General features: G+C 40.5%; 1 protein-coding gene across 3 annotated transcripts in view; it reads left to right on the plus strand.

Annotated features, from left to right (window-relative positions):
• Positions 1–3,390: 3,390 nt before the first annotated feature.
• LOC139691988 (dual oxidase maturation factor 1-like) overlaps positions 3,391–26,830 on the plus strand; it is a 350,529-nt gene continuing 327,089 nt past the window's right edge. For all 3 annotated transcript variants that reach the window (XM_071589978.1, XM_071589980.1, XM_071589979.1), the window contains exon 1: positions 3,391–4,303. The gene's annotated coding sequence lies outside the window, so the exon portion shown is untranslated. The remainder of the gene's footprint in view (positions 4,304–26,830) is intronic.

A 26,830-nucleotide genomic window follows, 5' to 3' on the forward strand; every position in this document is an offset into this window, starting at 1 on the left:
AAATCATGTTTTAGACAACAGATTTCGTGCCTGAGATTGACGGTTGAGTCGTATTTGTATGGTGAGTGCGGTGTTAGGTATGAGGAAATGTTCTGGTCTAGTTGTTGTGATGAAATCAAATCAGAGCTAACGAGACTGCTAAGTTGCAATTGATAATGAAAAATAACCGCCCTGCGACGCCCAGAACATCTTCAAGCAGCCAGCCATTTACTTCAGTGCAAATTTTGTAGGCAATGAAATAAAGACCAGGTGATTGCATGAAAACGACGGTGTATATATTCACTACTGAGGGAAAAATATTATTGGGTGCTGTAATATAATTATTATTTCATAAGAGGTAACTATTTTTGGCTAAGGCAATTATAATTCATAATTTGCCAGAAATCATGTGGTAATTGAAGATGATCCGAGGTTACTTCCACGTATAATGCTTTTGGAAACTTTTATGCAAACCGTTCAATGATCAAATATGCAATGATTACTTCAGATTTAGAACGCGTGTTATGAATACGTGAAAGCAAACTTTTTGGAAAAGTTTTGTTTGCCCAAGTTATGTTTCTATCACGAGTTGTGCGAGGAATATGAATCAATATCGAAGTCTGTTTCTCTTTTTTATTTGGGTGGCCTACCCTTGTTGTGTGGGTTCCTTGTGATTAATTCGGTGCCGGAAGCAAACTTTTTCGACGTGTACCATCCTCAAAGCCTTGCTTAATCTGGTTTGCTCTCTCATTGAATGTTTAAGCTCGCTTTCCAGTTTCACTAATAGTCAGGCGAAATTTATTTTTTCAACATAAGATGAGTTTTTTTTTAACACGGCTGGTTTCATCAATTGATTGTTTCGTCTAAAACCTGAGCACAAGCATTTTTTGATAAGCTCAACAGCCGTGAAAATGTTTTATTCGTTTTTAAAATGAAAAAAGCGATTTTACTGTTGATTAAGTGAAGATTTTAAAACTACACTGCACGCTTTCATGGATGTTTCCAATTGAAAACGACGCACAACTTTGGAACGCATAATTTGATTTATTTAAATCGGATTGGGGAGAGTGCAATCAATTTGAAATTTCTTTTAACGGTCCAGCATGCTTGCTGTAAATTATATGCTCTAACAATGCGGTCCCGACTCTTCTTTTTTTCATTATGATAACAGGAATTTTTAAAATGATACTTTCTCTTTTTCTTTAATAATATTTATCTTTCAACCTATTAGTAAACGCAGGTTCTTTTCAAACGCAGAATGGAAGCCTATAATAATTATAATAAGCCTGTGTCTGTGTATGACACAGGAACAAGAAACCGACGGTTACTGCAAAAACGAAGAAATAATTTAGATTCAAGGCGGTGTTGAGCAGTAAAGTTTGCTAAATTGCATTTTCCGTTGTCATACCTAATGTATGTTTACTTGAATTTTTTAAATTCCACTAGAAATAAAGCAACAAAAACATTGAATTTAAAGGGCTTCTTAAACTTCCTCTGCGGATATCGTCTTCCTTATTCTAAGAGAAAGTTTATTAAAATGCATTCTGGTGTGAATACCATTCATAAAAAGAGAAATATGCAGTGATCTCGTTTTGTTAAACAGTATATGCGCATTTCTCCTTCTTTATCGAGAGACCGAAAGAAAGTGGAAAATCTTAATCGCGGAAAATAAGTATTACTTTCCAGGGTTAAAAGAATTTTTAGAGCTCTTGATGTTCTCTCGATGAGCAAATCTTTTCGATCAAAGTAAAAATTAATTTATGGATACCACAAGAGGGCCTAATAAGAAACTCTTAGTAAAAACTTGTCTCAGTGCTAACCATAGTTATTCCAGTAAAGTCTGATTATAAAAAAAGGTTTCATTCAACCCTGTAAAATTGGGTAGAGGTGTATAAAATTTGACATCACGATTACGTCACAAAACCTTCTCCTGAGTTCATGAACTATGTATCCCCATTTGCTGAGACTAGATGAAAGCAGCTTCTCACGCATAGCGTGGCTTAACTTATTTCAGGGTTACTATGTGAATTACGATATGATGTTTTTTACGTTTCGAATAGATCATTAGCTAGATAAGCGAGAATTCATTATATTCCTGTATCACAATGTGGTGTCATTTGAACGGAATGATATAAACAGGAGGACACTTTTTGGACCAGCTGCCTCAAATGAACGTTATGAAGTTGTAATTTTCTTGCTTTGATCGTGAATCAACATAGCGAAGAAAATTAGTGTGGAAAGGTCCCAAAAATTTCTTATCAATCCTCTTTCTTGAAGTACTTCAACTACACGCCATCGATCGCCCTCATTTGATCTAATTTCCCTCCTCTCCTACGCCTTACCCATTTTTTTACCTCACAAGTTTGGGAAGGCACCGTTACCGTTACACTCATTTCCACTTCGGGTAACAGAGGATGAAAAAAAAGCACTTCAGAAAAAACACTCGAGAGGTATTTTATGTAGATGTACGGTTTCCCCTTATGGACGGACGGACATCTCCCTCCTTGCTTTCCCCCCTCCGTAACCCTCCCCCCCTCATTCTCCCCCGGACTCTCGCCCCTCCTCCTCACCCACCCCCGAAACCTCACGAGAGCTCCCGATGGCACACCACTCACTCTCTCCCAGCAACCACCCCTCCATAGCCAACCCGCCGTGGAGGTGGAAAGAGAGTGAGAGGGGAGAGAGAGTAAGGGGGTTGAGAGTGGGACGGGAGAGAGAGAGAGAAAGGGGTGAGAACGTCGAGGGGAGGAAGGGGTGAGGGCGCATTCTTAGGAGGGGAATGTCCCGCATTCGCTTGGGAGAGTGGGGTGGGAGAAGGGGGTCGAGAGAAAGGTGGAGGAGGAGAGAGAGAAAGAGAGAGGGGTTGTTGCTCCTCTCTCTCTCTCACTCGCTATCTCTCTCTCGCGCCCACACATACACAGACACACGCTCAACGCGGACACAATACGGAGCAGAGAGCGTTTTGCCGGCGTCTCTGGGAGTTGGCCAGTGTTTCTCGGCCCGAGAGGGATGTCTGAACGCGGGGGGAATAACACCCGCCACGACTCGTCTCTTCCTGGGCGACAGCGAAGCGAGAGGAGCGTTTTGTCGCGGGCCGCGCTTGCGACGACGGCGACCCACGAAGAGACGGCAAGCGACCCCGGCGGGAGGACAGGGAGAGGTGGGTTGGCTCACCGCACATGAGTGAGGCAGGTGGGGGACGGGGGCGAATGTGCCGCGTCCATTGATCTGCTTGCTTAGAGGTATTCGGGATCGGCCTCGAACATCAAACGTGATAGGTAAGGGCAATAAAGAAATACTGTCAGAGTCGCCCTCGAAGGCGGAATCGGGTCCTCCTCCTTTTTTGGGGCAATCCCTAAGGTGGCCCACGTTTTGGAGGTGTCGAAGAGGGTCGGATGCGGAGGATATTGTTTCCGATTTTTCAGGACATAGCGAGGTTCGAGCATAGGGTTCGAGGCATTCAGGGCATAATGGTTCGAGGATTTGACCGACAATCACGACCAGTGGAGTGATCCTTCCTCCTCTCGTGTGATTCTGGTGCAAGTGATCGTGTGTTTTGTGAGTGTTCCCGTGTGTGTGTGTGTGAGGGAGAGAATCGTCGGTCGAGGCGGAGAATCTCCCGGATTTCACTTCCTACCTACGACGACGACCAGCCGATTTGACTATTCAGGCGGTCAAATGTGATTCCTCTCTCCCCTCGAAAATATTTCGAGCCAGATCTGATAACCCCCCTCGCGGGATATAAGATACGCACGTCCCTGAACTTACCTGTCCACACTTCTCCCCGGATGTACTGGAAAAAAAGTGGAATTCCGAGGGTGGATTCTTTTGTGGGATTCCACAAGTGCCTCTCACAGCCACCGCAGAGCAGAGCGTTTTCCCTTCAAAGAAGCGTCGAGTGAAAATTTCAAGTGCCTGTCGCCGGAGTGAGTCATCGATTCTTCTGCCGTGTGTTTTTTTTTAAATCAGTTCTTCAAAAAGCTCCACCTACCCTCTTCGTGCTTCCTATACCGCCCAGTGCATTCGTTTGTTTATTTTCAATTTTTGAAAAATTATTCGCATTATTGTTTCGTCCTCGTGTGTCCTTGTGCTTTTACTCCTTCTGCCCTCTCTCATCTTGAATGGTTTTACTTCCTCCTTCCCCCCTCCAAGACCTCGTGGGGATAGGGGAGAAGAAGGGAGAGATGACACCGACCTCTCCGGGAAAGGTGGAGGTGGCACGAGGTGGGTGTTAAATCGAACCGGACGCCTCTCGAACCCGGGACTCCTCCAGAGGACGCTGGGCCGATGTCATGATAGAGCTCGGACCCCGACCACGGGCGAGGTAAGGGAATTCATTCGAAAAATTAAAAAAAAAGAGAAAAGTAAAAATAGAAGTAGAGGAAGAGGAGGAAAAAAATAGATGGGGTAGGAGAAAGTGGATGTTGATGATGTGTGCGTGCGTGTGTGTGTGTGAGTGCGGGAATGAAGGGTGGGGAGAGAGAGGGAGGTGAGGCAAAGAGGGATGGAGGGGAGCGATAGGGAAAGAGAGAGTGGTGTTGCCGGTGGGAGGAGAAAGGAGGGGAGGGTTTGACGACGGGGTGGGTTTTGACAGCAGCAGCCGGCTCTCTTTCCTCCCCGCTCGCCCGCCATTTCCCCTGCCCCCCCTTCCTCAAACCCTCATTTTTCCACCCGCGTCATGCCTCGTGGTCTAGCCGCCGGTCTTCCGCACTCATTCCCCCTTGGTCCTTGATCCGAAAAAAATCAATTCCTTCCCCAAGTGACTGACTGACGCATTGCACATAACCGCCTCGCGGTGTCCACGACTCTTTACCCGTCTCAGGCTTTGGAACTGTGCAGAACTCGTATCCAGAGTTCTGGTTGCCGACAGCGACGATATTTTCGCTGAGTCTCATTGTCCTCCGTCTTCTTCTTGCTTCTCTTTAGAGCCCACTTAAATTTGAACCGTCGTTCGCTGTAGTTTTCAATCCGCCAGCATCTAAAGCTGAACTTTAAGACTATTAGAGTGGTACAGAACCGCCGAATCTGATAATGGCACGGATGGGATTATTATGGGCACAGATTACATTGGCAGTTTGGAAAAACATGTTAAAATGATAGATAAATACCAGTACGGACAGATTCAAATACTTCTTCTCTTTCATATATTTTCACATATTCATAACAAAGATAGAAACAGTCTTACTTTCTAAATTCAAGAAGAATAATTTAAAACTTTACCCAAACACCCATTACTGTAACTCGTAGGCAGGCGGTTGTCTATGAAAATGTACGTACTTGTATAGTATGAGAAAATATTTATGCATAAGCGACGCCCACACCCATGCATATTTTATATATATATATATATATATATATATATATATATATATATATATATATATATATATATATATATATATATATATATATATATATATATATATTCAAGGTAGTATATTTTTGATCAAGGTAGTATATATATATATATATATATATATATATATATATATATATATATACTACCTTGATCAAAAATTTCCCGGAATTTATTCAGAAAATTAAAAATACAAGTTTATTCATCTAAATCTATATTGTCCCCTTCAAAGTAATCCCCATCGACTGCAACACACTTATGCCAGCGCTTGATCCAATCCTCGAAACATTTTTTATATTCGGTTTTCGGTATGTCCATCAGTGCTTCCTGCGATTTTTCCATTACTTCCTCTCGGCTGCTAAAACGCGTTCCCCGTAATGGTTTTTTAACTCGATTGAACAGAAAGAAGTCACAGGGAGCCAAATCAGGTGAATTCGGTGGCTGTTGGATGGTATTTGTTGCATTTTTCGTCAAAAAATTACGAATAATGATAGCACTGTGCGACGGTGCGTTATCATGGTGCAAAATCCACGAGTTTTCTGCCCACATTTCTGGTCTCTTTCGGCGAATTGCTTCACGCAAACGTCTCATAACGCCCAAATAATACTCTTTGTTTACTGTCTGGCCTTCTGGCAAAAATTCATGATGCACTACACCGTTGTAATCCATGAAAACCGTCAGCATTGCCTTCTTTTTTGACTGAAAACGACGTGGTTTTTTTGGTCTCGGCTCATTTGGTGAACGCCATTCACTTGCCTGATGTCTGGATTGCGTGTCGTACTCATAAACCCACGTCTCGTCTCCAGTAATGATCCTTTTGATGAATGTGGGATCGGATTCAGCCTCGCAAATCATGTCTTTTGCGACGTCAACACGGTCTCTTTTTTGCATGAAATTGAGGTCTTTTGGCACCAACTTTGCTACTACACGACGGAAATCCAAATCATTAACCACAATGTCTTGGGCGGATCCATAGGCAATGTTCAAGTCCTCCGCTATTTCTCTGATGGTTAATTTGCGGTTATTGACCAACATTTCTTTTACTTTATCAATTTTTTCACCGACTTTCGATGTCGATGGTCTGCCACTGCGTTCATCATCTTCGAATGACTCACGACCACTTCTGAACCGCTCGTGCCACTGGTAAACGACCGTTTTTTTTAGAGAATCGTTGCCGAAACACTTTTCCAGCATTTCCAACGTCCGTGCGCCACTAAATCCGTTTTTTACGCAAAATTTAATACAAGTTCGTTGTTGCAAATTTAAATCCATTTCTGCAATTGTAAAAAATCGCCAACACACACAGAGATAGATGTACTCTTGGCTACGTAACTTTTGCAAATGTCAAGTTATGACACTAAGATTTAAAGGGAATATCAACAACAGATGTAACAAAAAAAACAGAACTCAAATCGGAACGATGGGAGCGCCACACGGTGGTTATTCCGGGAACTTTTTGATCAAGGTAGTATATATATCTGTTTCGTCTGAGGAAGACGGAGCTAAAATCCGTCGAATTATTAAGAAATAACGTGTGAGAGTTCTTTTTATGTGTTCATATATTGTTTGTTGCTGTCTAAGTTTTTTATTCAACACTTCCGCGTTACTTCGACGAAATCATATATACATATATATATATATATATATATATATACATATATATATATATAAATTGGTGCCTTAACAAATCCCAATACGCCCTAGCGGATATTTGTGTAAATGTACTTATACGCCATAGTTGTTATTGTACGAATTAGCGATAAAAGTGTAAGTTTGTTTCAATTATGTGCGAATCAGATCGCTCTATACTCACACTTGTGTTCAATATACTACCTTGATCAAAAAGTTCCCGGAATAACCACCGTGTGGGGCTCCCATCGTTCCGATTTGAGTTCTGTTTTTTTTGTTACATCTGTTGTTGATATTCCCTTTAAATCTTAGTGTCATAACTTGACATTTGCAAAAGTTACGTAGCCAAGAGTACATCTATCTCTGTGTGTGTTGGCGATTTTTTACAATTTCAGAAATGGATTTAAATTTGCAACAACGAACTTGTATTAAATTTTGCGTAAAAAACGGATTTAGTGGCGCACGGACGTTGGAAATGTTGGAAGAGTGTTTCGGCAACGATTCTCTAAAAAAAACGGTCGTTTACCAGTGGCACGAGCGGTTCAGAAGTGGTCGTGAGTCAATCGAAGATGATGAACGCAGTGGCAGACCATCGACATCGAAAGTCGGTGAAAAAATTGATAAAGTAAAAGAAATGTTGGTCAATAACCGCAAATTAACCATCAGAGAAATAGCGGAGGACTTGAACATTGCCTATGGATCCGCCCAAGACATTGTGGTTAATGATTTGGGTTTCCGTCGTGTAGCAGCAAAGTTGGTTCCAAAAGACCTCAATTTCATGCAAAAAAGAGACCGTGTTGACGTCGCAAAAGACATGATTTGCGAGGCTGAATCCGATCCCACATTCATCAAAAGGATCATTACCGGAGACGAGACGTGGGTTTATGAGTACGACACGCAATCCAGACATCAGGCAAGTGAATGGCGTTCACCAAATGAGCCGAGACCAAAAAAACCACGTCGTTTTCAGTCAAAAAAGAAGGCAATGCTGACGGTTTTCATGGATTACAACGGTGTAGTGCATCATGAATTTTTGCCAGAAGGCCAGACAGTAAACAAAGAGTATTATTTGGGCGTTATGAGACGTTTGCGTGAAGCAATTCGCCGAAAGAGACCAGAAATGTGGGCAGAAAACTCGTGGATTTTGCACCATGATAACGCACCGTCGCACAGTGCTATCATTATTCGTAATTTTTTGACGAAAAATGCAACAAATACCATCCAACAGCCACCGAATTCACCTGATTTGGCTCCCTGTGACTTCTTTCTGTTCAATCGAGTTAAAAAACCATTACGGGGAACGCGTTTTAGCAGCCGAGAGGAAGTAATGGAAAAATCGCAGGAAGCACTGATGGACATACCGAAAACCGAATATAAAAAATGTTTCGAGGATTGGATCAAGCGCTGGCATAAGTGTGTTGCAGTCGATGGGGATTACTTTGAAGGGGACAATATAGATTTAGATGAATAAACTTGTATTTTTAATTTTCTGAATAAATTCGGGGAAATTTTTGATCAAGGTAGTATGCCAAGGGCCTGGCTAGGAGACTTTGCATGAAAAACAGTCTTCCTGCAATGGTGTGAAATAACACCTCGATAATATTTAGCTATGCTCCGAGGGATTGTTCATTCTCTAATACTGTGAAGTGAAATTTTAAAATTATTATTATCATTTCCATCTTTGAGCGATTGTTAATCGACAATCCCCAAGAGTGAGAAAAAGACATTTAAAATACACGTTAACGTCAAAAAGAATGCCTACTTTTTTGTATAAATTCCGTAGGCGGTCGACCTTTTTAGTTTCAGTAAATACTGCCATATTGCCTCTCGTTAGAATATGATTGAGCATCAATCGTAAACGTGTTGGGTGTCGTTTATAACTGGGTTTTGAGGATTTCAAGTTTTTCCTGTTATATAATTTCTTAGTTTCACTGACTTAAGTACTTTGCATTTTTGTTTCATCTCTTGAAGTAAATTTCTTCATCTATCAAATTTGCACCTTGAGTCATAGTTTTCGGTGGTTTGTCCTGAAATGTGTGCCGATGTTATCCACCTTTGATACCCTACTTCGTGAAAAGAAATTAGTTAATGTGAAAGCATATTTACCCTCTGGGCATTCGTTCTCCGCGTTTCAAAAACTTCATCGGATGGAACCCGAGCACTCAGATACCGACTTTCCCGGTAATTAAGCTGAGACGGTTTGTTGTGCCTTTGGGTATTCTTGCAACTTGGAGCAGAGAAAGTTTATGTGGACTATGAAATGCTAATTAAAAGCTACCATCTCGGAATAAGCTTTCCCTGTAAATCCTCCCAAAATATGGCACTCCTGAGGCACCTTAAGGATTCCTCTTACATCAGTGGAATTTATTATATGAATAAAAATGTACGCCTGTCTTGGTATTTTACTAGATTGATGGGAATTATTGCTAGTTGACCGCAGGTTACACTACGAAATAATACACGTTTGACCCAGTTTTTGACTCTGAAGTATAGGTTAATTTTACACAGAGGACAGTATGGTTGAGCATAAACTGTCAACGTGCTCTTCACCTGCGTAATGATTGTCAATAGAATTTACTAATCAAAGATGAAAAATAAAAAGTGTCGTAATGATCTACAGCCATTGGTGACAGCTTCTTTAAATAAATATAATGCATTCCTAAGCATGTAGACTCCAGTCTCGGGAGGCTGGAATCTGAGTACACCGCTCAATCGACGAGATTAGATTTTAGCTTGAGGTTTCTCTCTAACCAAAGATCACACCGAGATAAATTACTTAATCAGCCCATTGATATTATTATATTCGGTATTCTACCGGTTAAAGTAGGTTTTTGATGGATTTATCAAACGGTAAAGGAACAATTTCCTTTCCTCTCCTAGCAGAACACAACCTAATATTCATACCACAATAAGCCCCTCTTCATATCCGTATACTTCCTTCCTCCCTTCATTCCGTCCAGCCAATTTCTGCCCCGTACTCGTTTGCCTAACATTGTCCCCTACATCACAGTCTTCAACATCCCATTGTCGATTTTAATGCGCTTTATTCATCTTCCCTACCTCCTCTTAATGAAAATCATTCCCATTTTTGGTACTTTGTAATAACCAACGTGATTGGAGCGACTTGTGAATGGTGTATAGTATGGAATACTTTCGTCTAGTATAATCTGATTGGTAGGTTAGTGTAAGGTCTAAGGAATACCTATGCATGGCACGATGTGTAACGTACTGGATTCAAATGAGAGACGGGGCTCGGAGTGACCCCTTTTTGATGAAATTGTAAAAAATTTAGCGTGGCATCCGAATCTATATTTGGCCATATTCGAAGAAAAGGACTTATTGTGCTATTCCGATGTAAAGCGTACATGCCTTATCGATTGAGTTCGATGCAAAGCAGCCGCGGAGTATACTGCGGCGAAAAAACGATGCGAACGTAGTACACAATAATTCATTAAATATCGACCCTCGGCATTTAAAAGTATCGTGGATCATGAGAATATACTGAATCAGCAAATCAAGCTTCGTTCCCCGGAATCGTTATCGGCACACCGGGTGGTGGTTACGTTCTCATGGCGAGGCGAGGAATGGAGGAGGGATTAATATCGACACATTGTAACGTACGGTCAAATTGAACCAAACCCTAAGGCTAACGAGATGTGAATGGCATGCGGGCGAATTTCCCGCGGGGGGGTGGGGTGGCGAAAGATGGAAATACCCCAATCTCCTCGTGTGGCTATCCTGAAAGCGGGCATCACCACAATAAACACCTTTCAAACATTCTGTCAGATCTCAGGCTACGCCCCCGATGCTACGTACGATCCAGAATGATATATCGTCCCTTGCGACGTGAAGTCAGTGCATCGATAATATCAGGCCATTGGATTGAAATTGCGCTGCCCCAAAAAAGAAAACACTGCAAGTGCAGGTCACCAGTCTGCCCGAATGAGAGGTGGGTACGGAAAACCAACTGTCCGACTTGGTCGTCTTAGGTTAGGAGTATCTGTAAGTTGAAGTTTTTTTATTCCATCCTCTCCCAGGCTCGTCAGAAGTCGAAATTAAGATCGCCTATTATAGAGGAGAAATTACTTGAGGAGATGCATGCCTACCGCTGTAGCCACTGTTGTTTGAATGCATCTCAAGTTGTGTGTGAGCACCTTTTGTTTACGAAGAGTAGAAAGTAGGTTATTTTCATGAAACTTCCCTCCAAAGCCGCTCATTGTGGTGATGAATCGACTTGGAAACTGTAATTAACAGGCGAATTGTCTTAGAACCTAACTGTATATATGTGGTTGTTTGCGTCTTTATATTTTTAAACGGATGCAGGAAGTTTGTTTCGTTACTCTGGTTTTCAGGCAATTTTAAGAGTTGTTACTACATTTAATTGGTACCCCCTGCAAGCCGCCGAGAGTGTGTGCGGCAAAGGTTGATAAAATACTCGGCGTAAAAAATTAAGGTTTTCTTGAAGTTTAGTCACATTAAATACGTACAATTGTTCAAGTAATTTAGATATTTATATTAACAGGTACGTGCACTACAGTATCTAAGTGTGATGTGGTTCTCTACACATAATAGACGAGCTGTTAGTGACAAGGACAACAAATTGGCTTTGGGTAATATAATGACAACATACTTTGCTACTTATAATGAAAAAACAATGAATACTTTTTTTCACTAACATGGTCACCTAGTGTCCTGATCCCTTACTATTCGTGAGAATAATGGCATCTTAAATATGTCCATTCTGTACTCGTTTTCTCTAACCATGTTGTCATCATCCCTCCTTTACCATAGTACAATGGGGCTAAAGATTCATGATTATGGCCAAAATAACATCGACCATTTCATAGAATAGACCGCTGGCCAATGGCCAAACCCAAAGAGAGTGAGGCTTACTTGGTGGACGTGTACACGCAGTCGTATGCATCGCACTCGCCCAATTTTTAAAAGTTCTGGGCAGCCTTATTTTACTCTTATGAAAGAGTTGGCAGTTGTGTACTGCTTTTTATATGGCTAGGAGGGCCTTCGTGAGCCATTTTTCAACCATCTTCCGAATGAAAGGAGGGGAGGAGTTCGAAGGAAACTTCGGCTGAAAATTAAGTCACCGCAGCCGGGAGTGCTTCGGGAAATCTCCTAAACCGAGGTAAATTTCACAATTCTTTCATTTTAAACTGCGACCAATCTGGGTGGGCAATTGCATCGAGATGTTGCTGGGAGAGAGAACAAGGTTTCGGACTCACTTGGATAGATAGATGGAGTGCTGTCGTGCCTGAGGGAGAGAGGGAGAAACTGAGAGAGATAGGGGGAGGCAGAGTCGATAAGAAAGGGGACGGTAAGATGGCTCGGAATAGATTGCGGGGCACGGAGGGCAGGGCTAAGTGTTGGGAATAGGAGGAAAATAGAGAAGGGGTTGTTGTTGAGCACAGGGCGACCGGAGGGAGATAAAAAAATACGATCGGGTGAAAGTTTTTAAGGTGTTATGCATGTGGGATGGAACGTTATGGGAGCATTGAGGGGGGGGGAGGGATTTATTCGCCACCGTTTGACCAGCGCAACAACATTTGGAGCCAGCGAACGGGTTCCACGAAACGGCCCACTTCACCCCCCGCCTTCGTCATCCCCTCAACGACTCAACGACACACTTCCAACACCTCTGCGAAATCGATGCGGTGGAGGTCGTGGGACGTGTTGTTGGAGATCTATGGGCATTGCAGCAGATACAACGTTACCCCTCTCTGTCCTCGCGGTTCAAAACCAAACGGCCACGTAATAACAGAAATGCATCTTTTACGAAATACGTGGATTTCAGAAGACGTTGGGCGGGAGTCCAAGCTTTGCCACATTTAAGATGCCCTAGTTTTTGGGTATCTAATCGTCTTTCACGAAATTTCATTATATTATTTTATAAACAATATTTTCTTATTTATTAAAGAAATTCCAAATCTGTATGATGAGAAAAAATGATGGAATTTTTTTTAAAGAGTAGCTTATATGCCAATAATTCTTCTGGATGTTCTAATTATAATTTGTGAACTGGTTTCTTCTTTAAATCGAGAAAAGTCGACTTTCTTTACGGAAAAATTTACTGTGCACCTACCAGAGGAATAAAAATACGAGTATTCTACCGTAAATATTTTATCTTGGGATTTTGACAACTTTCTGGAGTGAATAAAAACAATATTCTTTGTCTCATTTTGATTTTACTTAAGGATTGTAATTACTATGTTGGGCATATTTATGGATCTAAAAAGTCAAACTTGGCTTGTAGCTCGGCATTTTAAAATTGCATTGAATGTTTTAAAAATTTTATGAGCAGATTTAAAGTCACAACGTTGAAGATTGGACTTTAATTCAGCTTGAATAACGAGTCGAAAGTTTGAAGAAATTTCGAGTAGAATATGTGGTTAAATAATAATGGAGGATAAAGGCAACGCTGACATAACCGAAAAGTGTCAGCGTAACCCATTGAGGCCCATAAAACTGCGACCTGAATGGCTTTTACCCCGCAATTTGCATGCATTCCGTAAGCTTGATTGTAGGAAGAAAAAAATCGTAATTTTTTCTTGTCCTAGGAATAGTATTAATGAATCAATTCGCACGGTGCATGCATACCTACCATTTAATCGCCACTTTCCACTTCCCCGATCACCCGCATTGAAAAGTAGTCGTGGGGGCCGACGGGGTATATTTGTCATGTACCACATAATTACACCTTCATGTGAGCTTTATTTGAAACCTCGTGGCAGTTTAATCGCAACACTGCCCACGGTCCAATAATTGCATCCCCTGCACACGCTTAATCGCCAAAGCGGAGTCGATGAGGCCCGAGCCCTTCGCTAATCAGGCGTCGCAAGCTCCCTGCGCGGTGTCACTTCCTCCTTGAACCATGGAGCAAATCTCGGGAGGGAGACGACAAACCAGCAGCCATTACTCGTCCAAGGCAATAGGGAACGGGAGGGACGGTGGGTGGACCGAATAGCTTTCCTTCACCGTAAAAAGCACCCGTTATATTTTATTTTTTGATGTGGGTTTCTCGATGAAGGTGGCTTGGTAACCTATTAAGCCCGGCGTTTTGCTGCTCACTGAAGTATCCCAGGATCAAACCAATGCGAAACCCCTAAAAATGCCATTTATAATATAATTGTGATTTTTTGGATACAAATCTTTCTAGGAAATCACATGGTGGCTAGGAGAAAGATACATTCCCTCGCTAAAATCTCCGCGACTTTTAAACGAGTCTTTGGGATATAGTCGAACATGTATTGCTACAAAATAAATTCATTTCCTGGCCAAATAATGCTGGCTATATTTGTTCAGGATGATCAGCCGTGTAGATCCAAAATGATGAATTTAGAGAGACGTTTGGAGACGGACAGATGGGCCGTCGGAGTCTATTCAGCGTTACACATCCGCTCCGAGCTCACTCCACTCCGGTCTCACCTTTCTCTCTCATTCCCTCCCTACCATTATTCCCCCTTTGCACGAATCCCACCTAGAGCAGAGCCGAGAGCCTCCTTCCACCCCCTTGCTCCGCCACAACTCCGTTCCTCATACCTCAAGGCAGATGACTGAACTCCATAAAACTGAACTCGCCCCCCGCAAAAGGGAAAGTGAACGGGTAATCGGGCAGCAGCCGTAGGGAGGAAACGGCGTGTTCCTCCCTCTACCTCCACCTCTCTCGCCTCTTCTTATTTTCAAGACCCGTGGATAATGATCGCGCAGGAATTCTTCGCAAGGCTCTCTGAGAGCTGAGCGAGCGGTCTTGGCACCGTAACCCAAGAGCCGTGGCGGCGACTCGACGACGCAATCTCACTCCATTGAAAAAAAAAGATGCCGACTGCCCCGACGCGACGCTCTCCCTGGCGAGGTATCCCACTTCCACAGGCGCTATAGTCAGACCACGAGACTGAACTCTTTTGTAAATAACTCTTCTCACTTAAATATTCTTCCATATTCTTATCAGTTTTCCTCTCTTCATCCACTTTCAACGACGTCATCCCCCTAAGTTTTCTCTTTAACTCAGTGGTGAACAACCTTGGTATGCTGATGTTGGTTTTTTTAATCCAGCAATTCTTGAAATATAAAATTTTTGTTCTTGACCAATAATTTTACACTTACATTTAACTGGAAACTTTTCCTAGTTACTTAATGCATCGAATAATGTAGGTCATCCTAGAGAAAGAGAAAAGGTTTTTAGGAGAAATTTAATTTAGGAGAGCCAGGACGAGTGGATGCCGGAAATGAGACGAATTAAGAGGCAATGGGATGCTGGAAATAGAGGGGAAAATGCTGAGAAATCGAGGTAGAAGGAAGGGAAAAATAGGCATTTTGGATTAAATTAAAGGAGATAGGAAGTATGCAGAGCTAAAGACTAAGCTTTGGTGTAATATTTGTTGTGGAATCTGAATATATTTTCTGTCAAGTTGGTTTAGGCTTGGGAGCATGGCAGTGTTTAATCCCAGCGTCCATGAAAAAGCTACTCTTATCTAGAATATTACTAATAATAATAATTAAATAGTGTAACAATAAAAGTGAAAACGTACGAAGTAATTGTAGTAGTAGTAGTAGTATTTAGGGGAGGCGACCGACAGCTGAGGTCATTTGCGCCATAGGGGATGGTCGGGAAAGGATGAAGGGTGGAGAGAAACCCGGCGTTGGCATTAGCCTACTCTATACGTAAGGCGCCAAGGGGTCCGCAGCTTAACGTCCCATCCGACGGACGGCGTACTCACTCAGGGTGCCCTCCACAAAGCACCTCAAGTAGGGATCGAGATACATCTGAAAAATATTCAACACCGCCGGGATTTGAACATGAAGTAATTTCTGACAAGAAAGTACTACTTAAGGTTTCCCTAATGCAGCCCGGAGGCTGGTAAATATCTCATTTCTGGACCACTTGATAGAAGGTTGCACATAACTGCCATACATGGTTCACAATATTTAAAACCTTAGCAGCTGTCCAAACCTCCTATTTACCTCTTTCACCACTGTGCGAAAGCTCGCGGAAATTCGAAAAAGGCTATGTCCAAGGATGTACGCGGTGTTTATTGTGACAGAGCGGCTTTCGCCTTTCATCGAATAAGTAGGTATCATTAAAATATAAAATGAGCATGCACCCCTAATTAAACGCACATGCCACCTGTCAGCTAGATTTACGATTGCGGTTCCTGAAAATAAGAAACGCTTTCGTGAGCTTGACTTAATTACAACTGTTTCGTTGGTAGATAATCCCATACGGTGCTAATTTATGAAGGAAGTTATCTCAAAGAATGACCACGTATTATAAAGAATGTAATGAAAAATGCGATACTTCAGTCAAAACATTTTATTTAAATTACCCAGAAGTCTAATTCCATGCTGTGGATAATCAAAGTTTTAACCTCTCTCTTTCATTGTGGATCACTTTCTCGAAATCTCTCTTCCAAGCAGCTTCTAGCGTTTTTCGTAGAAAAACCGAAACTCCAGTAGAGTTATCATTTAAATAGTCAATTTATTACAGCTTGTAGTACTATTTAATAAAAAACTTAGACTTAGACCAACTTTTTCCATTCGCCAAATTTGGTGGGCGTTAGCGTACCCTCTATACATTCAGCATTATTCATTTACACCGGACACCGAGGATTCACTTTTTCTAAAAAATGTGCCTGATAATTTTTTCTCCTCACCTTTTTAAGTTTCTATTGACTGTTTTCATTAATTTCCGTTGGGAATATTACTTTCAAATTAAATGTGACCACACAGGAAACGTTCTAGTTGCTGGTCGGTTTCATTTTCTGGACATTTCCTTGCTATATTCGTCAAATATTCTTCCCCCCAGGGAAGTAAGGTCGAATATACAAACATTGAACTTTAATTTAAATTAGGATAAAGGCAGCAGGAAAATAATTAGACAATGAAAAATTAAAGAAATGAAGTAATACAGAAATATATGTGTGTATATGTTAAATTACAAAATTAAATAAATAATTGTATATAAAAATATATGTATACGTTATGTATATCATATAAATATGTATATAGTCATTCACATGGTTATAGATATAAGGGAAAGGGATAGGAATACATAAAAGACACACAGGACAGGGGAGGAGGGCAGAATCGAGCAAATCGTACGAGCAAAAATATTTCCTTGATCGGGTCCTTTCCTTTTTCTTCCCAATCTCTCTAATGTTAGTCCTTTATGTGTGTTCCTATCCCATTTCCTTATGTCTATTTCCATCTGGAGGAATATTTGTTCGTCATATGGCGGGTTTTCGTGTTTGAATATGTATTTGGCCAATGTGGCTCGTCCCCTTCTTGTGGCTATGCGTGCCACGAAACCCACTGTTCCAATCCTTTATGAGGTTTTATGATTCCTTTCCTACTGTCCTTTTCTCTTGTGTGTTGTCTATTTCTCCTTTGGTGGGTGAAACAGCTCGCTAACGCCATCTCCTGGCCTGAATCGGGGCCTTTGGTTGCATAAACCCCTACCCCGAAAGATTTAAGTGTACAAATATTTTTAAATTTGTGATCTGCTCCATTCCGCCTTTCCCACCTCTCCTGTGTTCCCCCTTTATATGTGTTCCTATCCCTTTTCCTTATATCTATTTCTATGTGAATGAATATTCGTTCACCATATGGCGGGTTTTCATGTTTGAATGTGTATGTGTATATTTATATTGGATTGTATTTATTGAATGTGTATGTTTATATATATAATATTATTTATTAAATATATTATATATTATTATTATTAGATAATCTACCGGTTAAGGTAGGTTTTTGGATGGACGTAGTTACTAATTAAATAATTTGTGGCCCCTAGCAAAACGCAACATCCTACTTTACATCAGGTCCCTCTTCAGCTCTGAGTACTTTCTTCCTCCCTTCATCCCGTCCAACATCCCTATCCTGTTCCTTCCCTTTCATCTTTTGCCCAACATTCTCCCCTCAATTACAGTCTTCAACATCCCGCTGCCGGTCAATACCCCCTTCAGCCACTTTTCCTGCCTCCATAGGATTGCTCCCAGCAAACCCCTCTCTTCTCCAACCATACCAAGTACTTCCTCGTTTGTTTTCTTCTCTGTCAATTTCACCTTCTCCATTCTTCTCCACACCCACATTTCAAAAGCCTCCAGTCTACGTATATCCTCCTGCTTCAATGACCACGTTTCCACGCCGTACATAGCTACGCTCCATATCAAAGTTTTTACGAGTCTTTCCCTAATGTCCTTACTCAACGTCCCGGTCATCAACTCCCTCCTCCTTGTGAAAGCCTCTTTGCCTAGCGCAATTCTTCTCCTTACGTCCCTACTACTTTGACCCTGTTGGTGCAAAAAACTACCGAGATACGTAAACTGTTCTACCTGCTCTAGTTTTCGCCCTCCTATTTTAATGTTAAGCTTAGCCTTTTTCTTTCTAGACAATCGCATAACCTTTGTTTTATTAATATTGATTCTCATCCCATACCTGTTGCACTGAATTTCCAATTCACTAAGCAATGCTTGCAGCCCCTTGGCTGACTGACAAACTAAAGCTTGGTCATCAGCAAACCTAACTGATTGTACGACTTCCCCGCCCACCTTCATTCCTACCTTCAATTCTTCCCATACCTCTTTAATCATTTCCTCTGCATGCAGGTTGAAAAGCAACGGTGATAATGGGCAACGCTGCCTTCCACCTCTTCCTAACACTGCCCATTCTTGACTCCCAGTTCCCCACCCTCACCTGAGCAGTCTGAGAAATGTACAGGTTGCGGATTAGTCTCCTTTCTCTCCAATCTATTCCTATTTTCTGCAATATACTCATTAGTTTTTCCCAGTTCACTCTATCAAAAGTTTTTTCGAAATCTACGAAACAGGCAAATACCTCCTGGTTGTATTCTATATTCCTCTCGATTAATAATCTCATTACTGCAATGGCATCTCGCGTACCTCTCCCCTTCCTAAACCCAAACTGATCATCCCCGAAGTAATCATTTGCCCTACTCTCTATCCTTTTGTTTATGATCCTGAGAACAACTTTAGCTGCGTGGAATATCAAACTTATCGTCCTTGTCGTCTTGTAGTCCTCATATTATATATATATTAAATATATATTATATATATATATTAAAACATAGAAACACAAAGAAAGGACACTCACATATGTAGTTTTGACGTTTCAACGGCACGACCGTCGTCATCAGAGAATACATACATATATATATATATATATATATATATATATATATATATATATATATATATATATATATATAAATACAGTAATCAACCCGAAAGTCGGTTTGTAGGTGATGGTAGAGTTCACCCAGTACTAAGCCCGACGGCGTGAGAAATTCACACATCAGGGTAGGGGGGCCAGTTCCTTTCTCTGTGCCGGTTATGGATTCCCTCACACGAGCAGTATAATGTTGGAACGGCACAATAGAACACAAATAAAATAGTAACACTTAAAAGGGCACTCACGTTGTAAATTGTCTAAGCTGTCGGCCCTCTCCGAGGCCTTCTTCAAGTAACTCTAGACTCTGGACTTCAAGACTCTAGTCTTACTTGACTAGACTAGACTAAGACTAGAGTCTTACTTGAAGAAGGCCTCGGAGAAGGCTGACAATTTACAATGTGAGTGCCCTTTTAAGTGTTACTATTTTATTTGTGTTCTATTCTGCCGTCCCAATATTATATATATATATATATATATATATATATATATATATATATATATACATATATACATACATACATATTATATGAATATGAGATCGCACTGTAAGGCAATTCCGTCCGCTGAACAATGGGTAAGGTTCTTTTCTATTTCGGATGCAAATACGAGACCTGGTATCTTGCCAAAGTTTCTTCTTCCCTCCGAGAGTGCCGAAGTCTCTTTTCGGCGAGGCGTCTTTCCTGTGCCAGAGAGGTAATAGAGTCCCCCGCGGCGGTGTGGCAGTGCACGTGTGAATGACACTTAAGTATGTTTCCATACCGTGTAAGCACGGGGATGACGCATAATGTTTTCTAATGACAGTTTCTCCGCATGTGCCTTCGTTTTCGTTTTCACCCAGTCGCCCGACGCGGGCAACATGGTAACACTACCTACCCCACTCCTAGCGCTCAAATGTAAGCTTTTAAGCCAAGTAACGGATGGCCAACTTGCATATTCTTTCTTAAACTCGAGTGGATAATTGAGATGATCTCTGGAACTCCTCCTCCGAACAGAGGACTTCACAATGGGGAAGGTTTTACGTTACACTTTGTTAGGGTGGGGGCAATGAAAGGAATTGCACTACGATAAAACTTTCACTTCAAAGAGCTTTCTCCAAGAAATTCCGACCCTACATTTTACCCAGATCAGCCCAATACCCTGCCGCATTAACTCGCTGCCTTCTTGGAGACGGGAGGCATGTTTTAATTGTTGGGAGTTCGCATTCACTCACTCGCTCACTTGCCTTAATGCTGAATTTCAACACACTTCCATAATTGAAATATTTTGAATACAATAGATCTCTCGTGCGGGGACGAGGGAGGGTAGACAGACCACAAATAAGAGCTCAATTACGTTGGACGGAGATCTTCAGAGTGGCTTTTCGTATCCAGTCGCAAAATTGATGATCACATCTTTTCGGAATGCCATAGAGTTTGGTATTCTCCACCTATTATCCCGCAACACGCCTCGCCTGCGTTGGCTCACACTCAACAAGTGGCGTAATTTCCACAAATCGAACGGTTCAATCATTTAGATCATTTGATTGACCTGCGCTTGCTTTTTGCTTGATATAGCAAACCGGTCAAAGAAATATCTTCTCTAGTTGTCCATTAAAACGGAGAATATGGTCCTTGACTTAAATGGAATAAAACTTAACAGTGTTAGAGAAACGTCATGTTTATAGATATTATTATTAGTGATCTAAGGGTTGAAGTAAGTTATATCAATATATTTGCATATATATATATATATATATATATATATATAGGTGTAGGTGTATATATATATATAGGTGTATATATATATAAATATATATTTAGGCCTTCCTAATTACTATACCTAGGCTATTCCTACAGGACACTCACATTTCCGTTCTTATGTATGACGGGTAATCTATTTTATTTTTGTGTTCTATTGCGCCGTGCTAATGTCCTAAATAAAAAAAAAGTGTGTGTGTGCCCGACGGAGTGTGAAATTCACACACCCTGGGGTGTGAATTTCACACTCCGTCGGGCTTAGTACTGGGTGAACTCTACCATCACCTACCAAACCGACCTTACGGTTAATTACTGTTTATATCACTGTGTATATACCTACATGGCATATATATATTATATATATTATGTATCATAAGGATTCTGAATCAACGTAAGCATCCATAATTGTTAGCACAGATTTGACTGACTCGAATACTTATTATGATACACACATGTATTATAATACGAGGTCTATGCGAAAGGTATCGCCATATTATTACGGATTTGTGGAAGAACAAAAATTGGCCTTTGCACTATGAAAACGCCCCTGCTCACACATCGTTACTTGTGCGCGAATTTTTGTCCAAAAACAACATAATGATGCCGCAGCTACCGTGTACCCCAGACCTGGCCCTGTGTGACTTTTTCTTGTTCCCGAAACTGAAGAGGCCCACGAAAAGACGACGCTACGCTACGATTGACGAGATAAAGATTGTATTGAAGGAGGAGCTGAACAAGATCAAAAAAAATGATTTTTTGAAGTGCTTTGAGGATTGGAAAAAACCTTGGCACAAATGTATAATATCTAATGGGGAATACTTTGAAGGGGACAAAATAGATTCATGAATAAATAAATAATTTGAAAGAAAAACGCAAAAGTCGTGGTACATTTTGAACAGACATCGTACATGTGAAAAAAGTTTTATTTTCATTTTATGTGAAGATCCGAGTTGATGTTTCCCGTTATACAACTCCCGGATTTAATCTAACACGAAATGTTATGTTTCAGATGCGACATTAAGTATGCAAAGTTACGCAGGCATAGCACAAGGCTTCTTACATAAATATAAAGTAATTGCTTAGACGTCTTTAAAGAGAATGGCAAGGTAGACGAGGAGAAGTTGAGAGATATGTCAAAAGAAAATTCTGCCGCAATATTGAGCTTGAGGAGCGTTTAGCAAGCTGAGGGGAACTTGTGATATCAATTCCCTTATTATTTAAAATTTTAAACAGAAGTGCCGTAAACTAACGAAGTTTCAGTATACATTTCATATTTGTATGAAAATAACCGCAAATGAATACGTACCAAAGTAGGAAACGAATAATCAAAAAATATTTTATCTAGCTAATTACCCGTAACGGTCATTAAAGTCTCCGGAGTGACACCGGAACAACAAACACGCTCCATTTCCATTGTTTCGTCACCCGTCGCATTTTTTTCCCTACCTCTTTATCCAGTCTGGTGTTCATCAAATAACTCTCCTCAGGAACGTTTTGTTGAAGGCAAAAACACCAGGGAGCTTAGGAAAGCATTTCGTTCCGTGCGTTCCGAGAGGCGTGGCAGTTTGCTCTTGGCCGTGGAGTGAGGTCCTCATTCTCGTGCTTGAGTCTGTGTGTGTTTTGCCTGAAGGCGGTCGTGGTGACCTGTTCCAATTCCAACCAAGGAAAGATCCCCGCCCCATGCAAGGATGACTGCTTGAATGGCACTGAGACCGCCACCGCCGACAGTAGATTTACGATATCTGTGCGTTCGGAAGGAATTGTATTGCAGCCAAGGGCTTAAAAGGGGAAGTGGTGTTCGAGCACTTCCGCGCCGTGAGGCATTTTGCAAGAAGGCATTGTGTGTAGCGTACACCCAAGTGGCATAATTCGGTCTCCGCGGGATAGAAATCGAATTTATAATAGTCAACAATACTAACTACACTCTGCGCTGAGGTCAAGCGCGTAGGTGAATCCATAGTTGTTCTCATGTTTCACATAGAAGGCAAGATGTTTGCGCACAGGTTCTCAAGTTCATCTAGTAATTAATTGAGCAATTATTATTCATTTATATTCAATCGTCTACCACAATGAGTGATCGTTTTTATACTCTCAATCTAGATAATTAGAGGCATGGAAAGAAATTATATTTGGTTAGAGAGGTAAGTTTTGATTGAAAATACAATTTTTGTAAGTTGTATTAATTTATTAAGCTTCATCAATTTGGTAGTGTTACCAAAGATTCGCGTGTGATTTGAATTATATAATAAAGTAGTGATTGTTAGTTCCTAAATTGAGACTATCCCATGAGAATCTCTCATAGTGGAGGAAGATTTTGTTTAAGACTCAACTATGATATATATTTGTAAATTATATAAATTACATAATATATTTCTGCCTAATGCATGACATTTAGCGTAGCAGTTCTCATCGGCTTTTGTTGATTTTTTGGCTTACAATCAAACTTTTATAGTGAAGCTGTCGTAACTAATTTCTTAACTATTCTTGCTCTAGCGGGGTAACGATAAAATTGATTTAACGAGAAAGCCTCATGACATATTTGAGATCCAGTGAGAAATAATTCTTCTCGTGCATCTCTATCAAGGGCACTCGGTCGACCAAAGGCTAAAGATTTAGACCCATAGGCCTCTCTGACCTTGGGAGCAACGAGCACCGACAAACTCCTCTTTCAAATTTCCCTTTTTCGTCATGAAATTACATCTGACAGTCAGCACATTCGTTAAAACAATCTGCATCAATTATTTTGTCAATACGGAGACTTAGGGGGACATCAGACGTGGGGTGAATCGCGAAACGCAAAGACCATATTTGCTTTCATGTAAAAAATTCCAGGATTTTTCCTATTTTTCCAAGGTAAACGTATGAGCATATTAATGGGAGTAGCCATTAAAAAATAATTAACCTCGGTTTACTTGTCAGGTAAATTTTCATAACAAATAAAAACTCTTTAAAATCTTGAATGCAAACGCAAATAGAAAAATCAAATTTTCTGTATAGCTACACTTCAAATTATCCATATGGAAAATACTAAAGCAGTTACAAATGCTTGTATTACCTTCGCTGAAGTTAAGCCAAACTTTTCTCCTTCTTACAATAGCTTTATCTTTCAGTAAACTGTGGTAAAATTTGCTGGTATACTAAATCATAACAGTAAATTTAAATAAAATGTACTTTAAAACAGAAATTGTGTTAAATATTGGCATATATACTTATTTGCGTATTTGCAGGAATTATGGCTATAGAAAACAAAAAATAATAATTCTAAAATGGGAATTTTCTTACCCTTTAGCAGAATGAATTCGATAGATGAATTCATTTTTCAGTTTTTGAATTCCACTTTGCCTCGCAGAACTACATCCCTCTTGACAAGTCCGTTTAAAACGCATTTATTTCTAGAGTGATTTATGCCATAGTATTATTCCTGAAATTCTGTGAAAATTTCTAACGAAACTCCAGTAACCAATTTTCATTTTACGCATGTATTTCTTTCATTCTTAGCATGTCTTTGTAAAAATAATGATCGCAGAATAACATCAACCTTCAGGCTTTTATTTTTTATGTTAGTGCTCTTCTTTATCACTGTAATTTATTTGAAATACACCCTCTCATAATGAAAGTACCCATTTATTAGTCTGTTCATGTGACCGATATTCCATATTGTGTTATAAAGGTGATCTATTTTGTGTAAATAGAAAAAATAATGCAAATATGAATGTTGGATGAGGGCAGCGGACATTAGGAACAATTTCGGGTTATCTGGCGAGTCAGTCGAGCGCTGAAAAACTAAACTTTCAGAAAGAATTATGCAAATCACTGTTTTTCCCCGATCAAATTTTGCCATTATGACTGGGATAGGTCTTCAGTATATTGATTCTACTGCTCAAGGTTAGAGTGGCCCACAGCTTCGTACCCAAAATGAGGCTGCTCTTCTCTATAAAGCTTGAAGCAAATCTTGAAGTCACGACTTTTTTTTCAGCCCCAGGAGGATAGAAATGAAAACATATATCGAAATTGAATGTTTGAAATATTCAAAGATTCCGGATAGTTCAATGGCGGAAAAATAGTTTTCGCTGTGTCAGCAGACCATTATAGGATTCATGTTTTGAGTTTAAAAACGGTGGTAGAGATAATTAGATTTTTCATGGAAATTAATATTTTACGTAATTATAGTCGGTATTGTCGAGAAAACAATTTTGATATATTTATCAAACGTGAGATTATTATGATGGGGGAGAATTTCCACACTTTTCAGCTTTTCTGAAAAAATATGCTGCTAAAGGTTTACCAAACTACATTTTGCTTTTTCTTTTATAATACGATAAACTCGCATCTCAGGGTGTTTGAATTGCCTACCTCTACTCGTATATGCATGATTTCATTCAAACCTTTTGCCATTACTGTACTGCAGATTTTATAATATGTACCTTACGGCAAGAAACTGTGGCATTTAAAGTCCTTTAAAGCCCTCGTTGCAACGCGATTGAAGCGGTTGGTCAGTATAAATGCACTCATAGAAATGCTTGGCAATCACTTTAAAGCACTTAAGTATGATTAACACGAACATGTAACTTGTGAAGTGTATCACAGTAGGAAGAACCCATCAATCTCTTTAGGGGACCAACGCAATAGTTTATTTGATGCTTCAGTAGCTAACCGTGAGTTGAACCCTACCTTATATGAAACATTTCACATTCAAGGTAAGAAGGAAGTTCCTTTTGTACTTTACCCTGCAGTTAGGGCTGAATTATGGAATATGGCAGAATGACTTTACCCGAGTATAAGCAGGTATTTAGCTCGTAATGTATAGGCATCAGTTCACGTTGTAAGCCAAATACTCCACCCACGAAGTGATATCGCGTCATTGGGAGTATTTAAGAAATTTTGATGAAGAAAATAATTAAGTATTATAAGTAAAATGTGTTTAATAATTTGATTGTATTGACGTTTATACGTCACACAAGCTGAGTACTAATTGACTCAAGTAATTTAATATCTCAATATGTTCCTGCCACGAAGCAGAAGAGAAAGTGATCTCAACGGTTGACTCATCTAGTTTAACATTGGTTCACCCATTTTTGTAAACTTTAATTTTTGATGGAATCATTTGAATCTAGTTGCACAACGTTTCTATATGAAAGTAATCGTTAATGAACCTTTCTTTATTTTAATTTGAGTTTCGTACGCGCAGAGGCGCTCTTCATTAATTCCTTAACGTCACTTTTTTTAAGGACATCATTATTGATCTCGAGACCAACTCGTTTTCGAAATCGGTTCTCAAGAAACAAGACTCCAAATGCGGTTTTGAGGGGCTACGGAGCCTGAATTTGCACTCTGCAAAAAATGGAGCACTCTGACGCATCCTAGTGCAAACATCTCCGAGTAAAGAAGCATTATCGATCGAGTGATCCCTCTAATTTGATTACAATAGGTTTTTCGAAGAGGAAGATAGGCGGCCAGGAGCCGACATGTGTGAGATGGTATCCGAAGTTTCGGGTGGGAGTCGGCTGCGAGGGAAGAAGGAAGAGGGAAAGAGTGGGTGTTGGCCGTGAGTGGGAGGGTAGGATGCTAGGTGTGGAGCAAGGGGGGGGGGGAGAGAGAGAGAGCGACGCAAAGCGGGCGTGTTTTGTCCATTGTTTCATTGGAATGCGTTTATGCACACAATTCTATCCGCTAAGGCTTTCGAACGTCCCTTTTTTTCCTCTGTCGAATTCAAAACCAATTTACAAACCGGTTATGTCTTTGGCGGCGGGTGTTAAGGAAATGGAATGTAGGTACCTATCTGACAACTTTGGTGTGTCATGTTTCGACCTCGTTGCACATTTTGGAATGCGCACGGTGCCACATATGTATGTTTTTGTGTCGTCTTTACCGGTCAGAATTGCGCATTACATGGTTCAGATGTTTCAAAACTAAACCGGCTTGATATTTTTTT

Source organism: Hetaerina americana, unplaced genomic scaffold (genome assembly GCF_022747635.1).
Source record: "Hetaerina americana unplaced genomic scaffold, ioHetAmer1.1.p SCAF_4, whole genome shotgun sequence".
Classification (NCBI taxonomy): domain Eukaryota; kingdom Metazoa; phylum Arthropoda; class Insecta; order Odonata; family Calopterygidae; genus Hetaerina; species Hetaerina americana.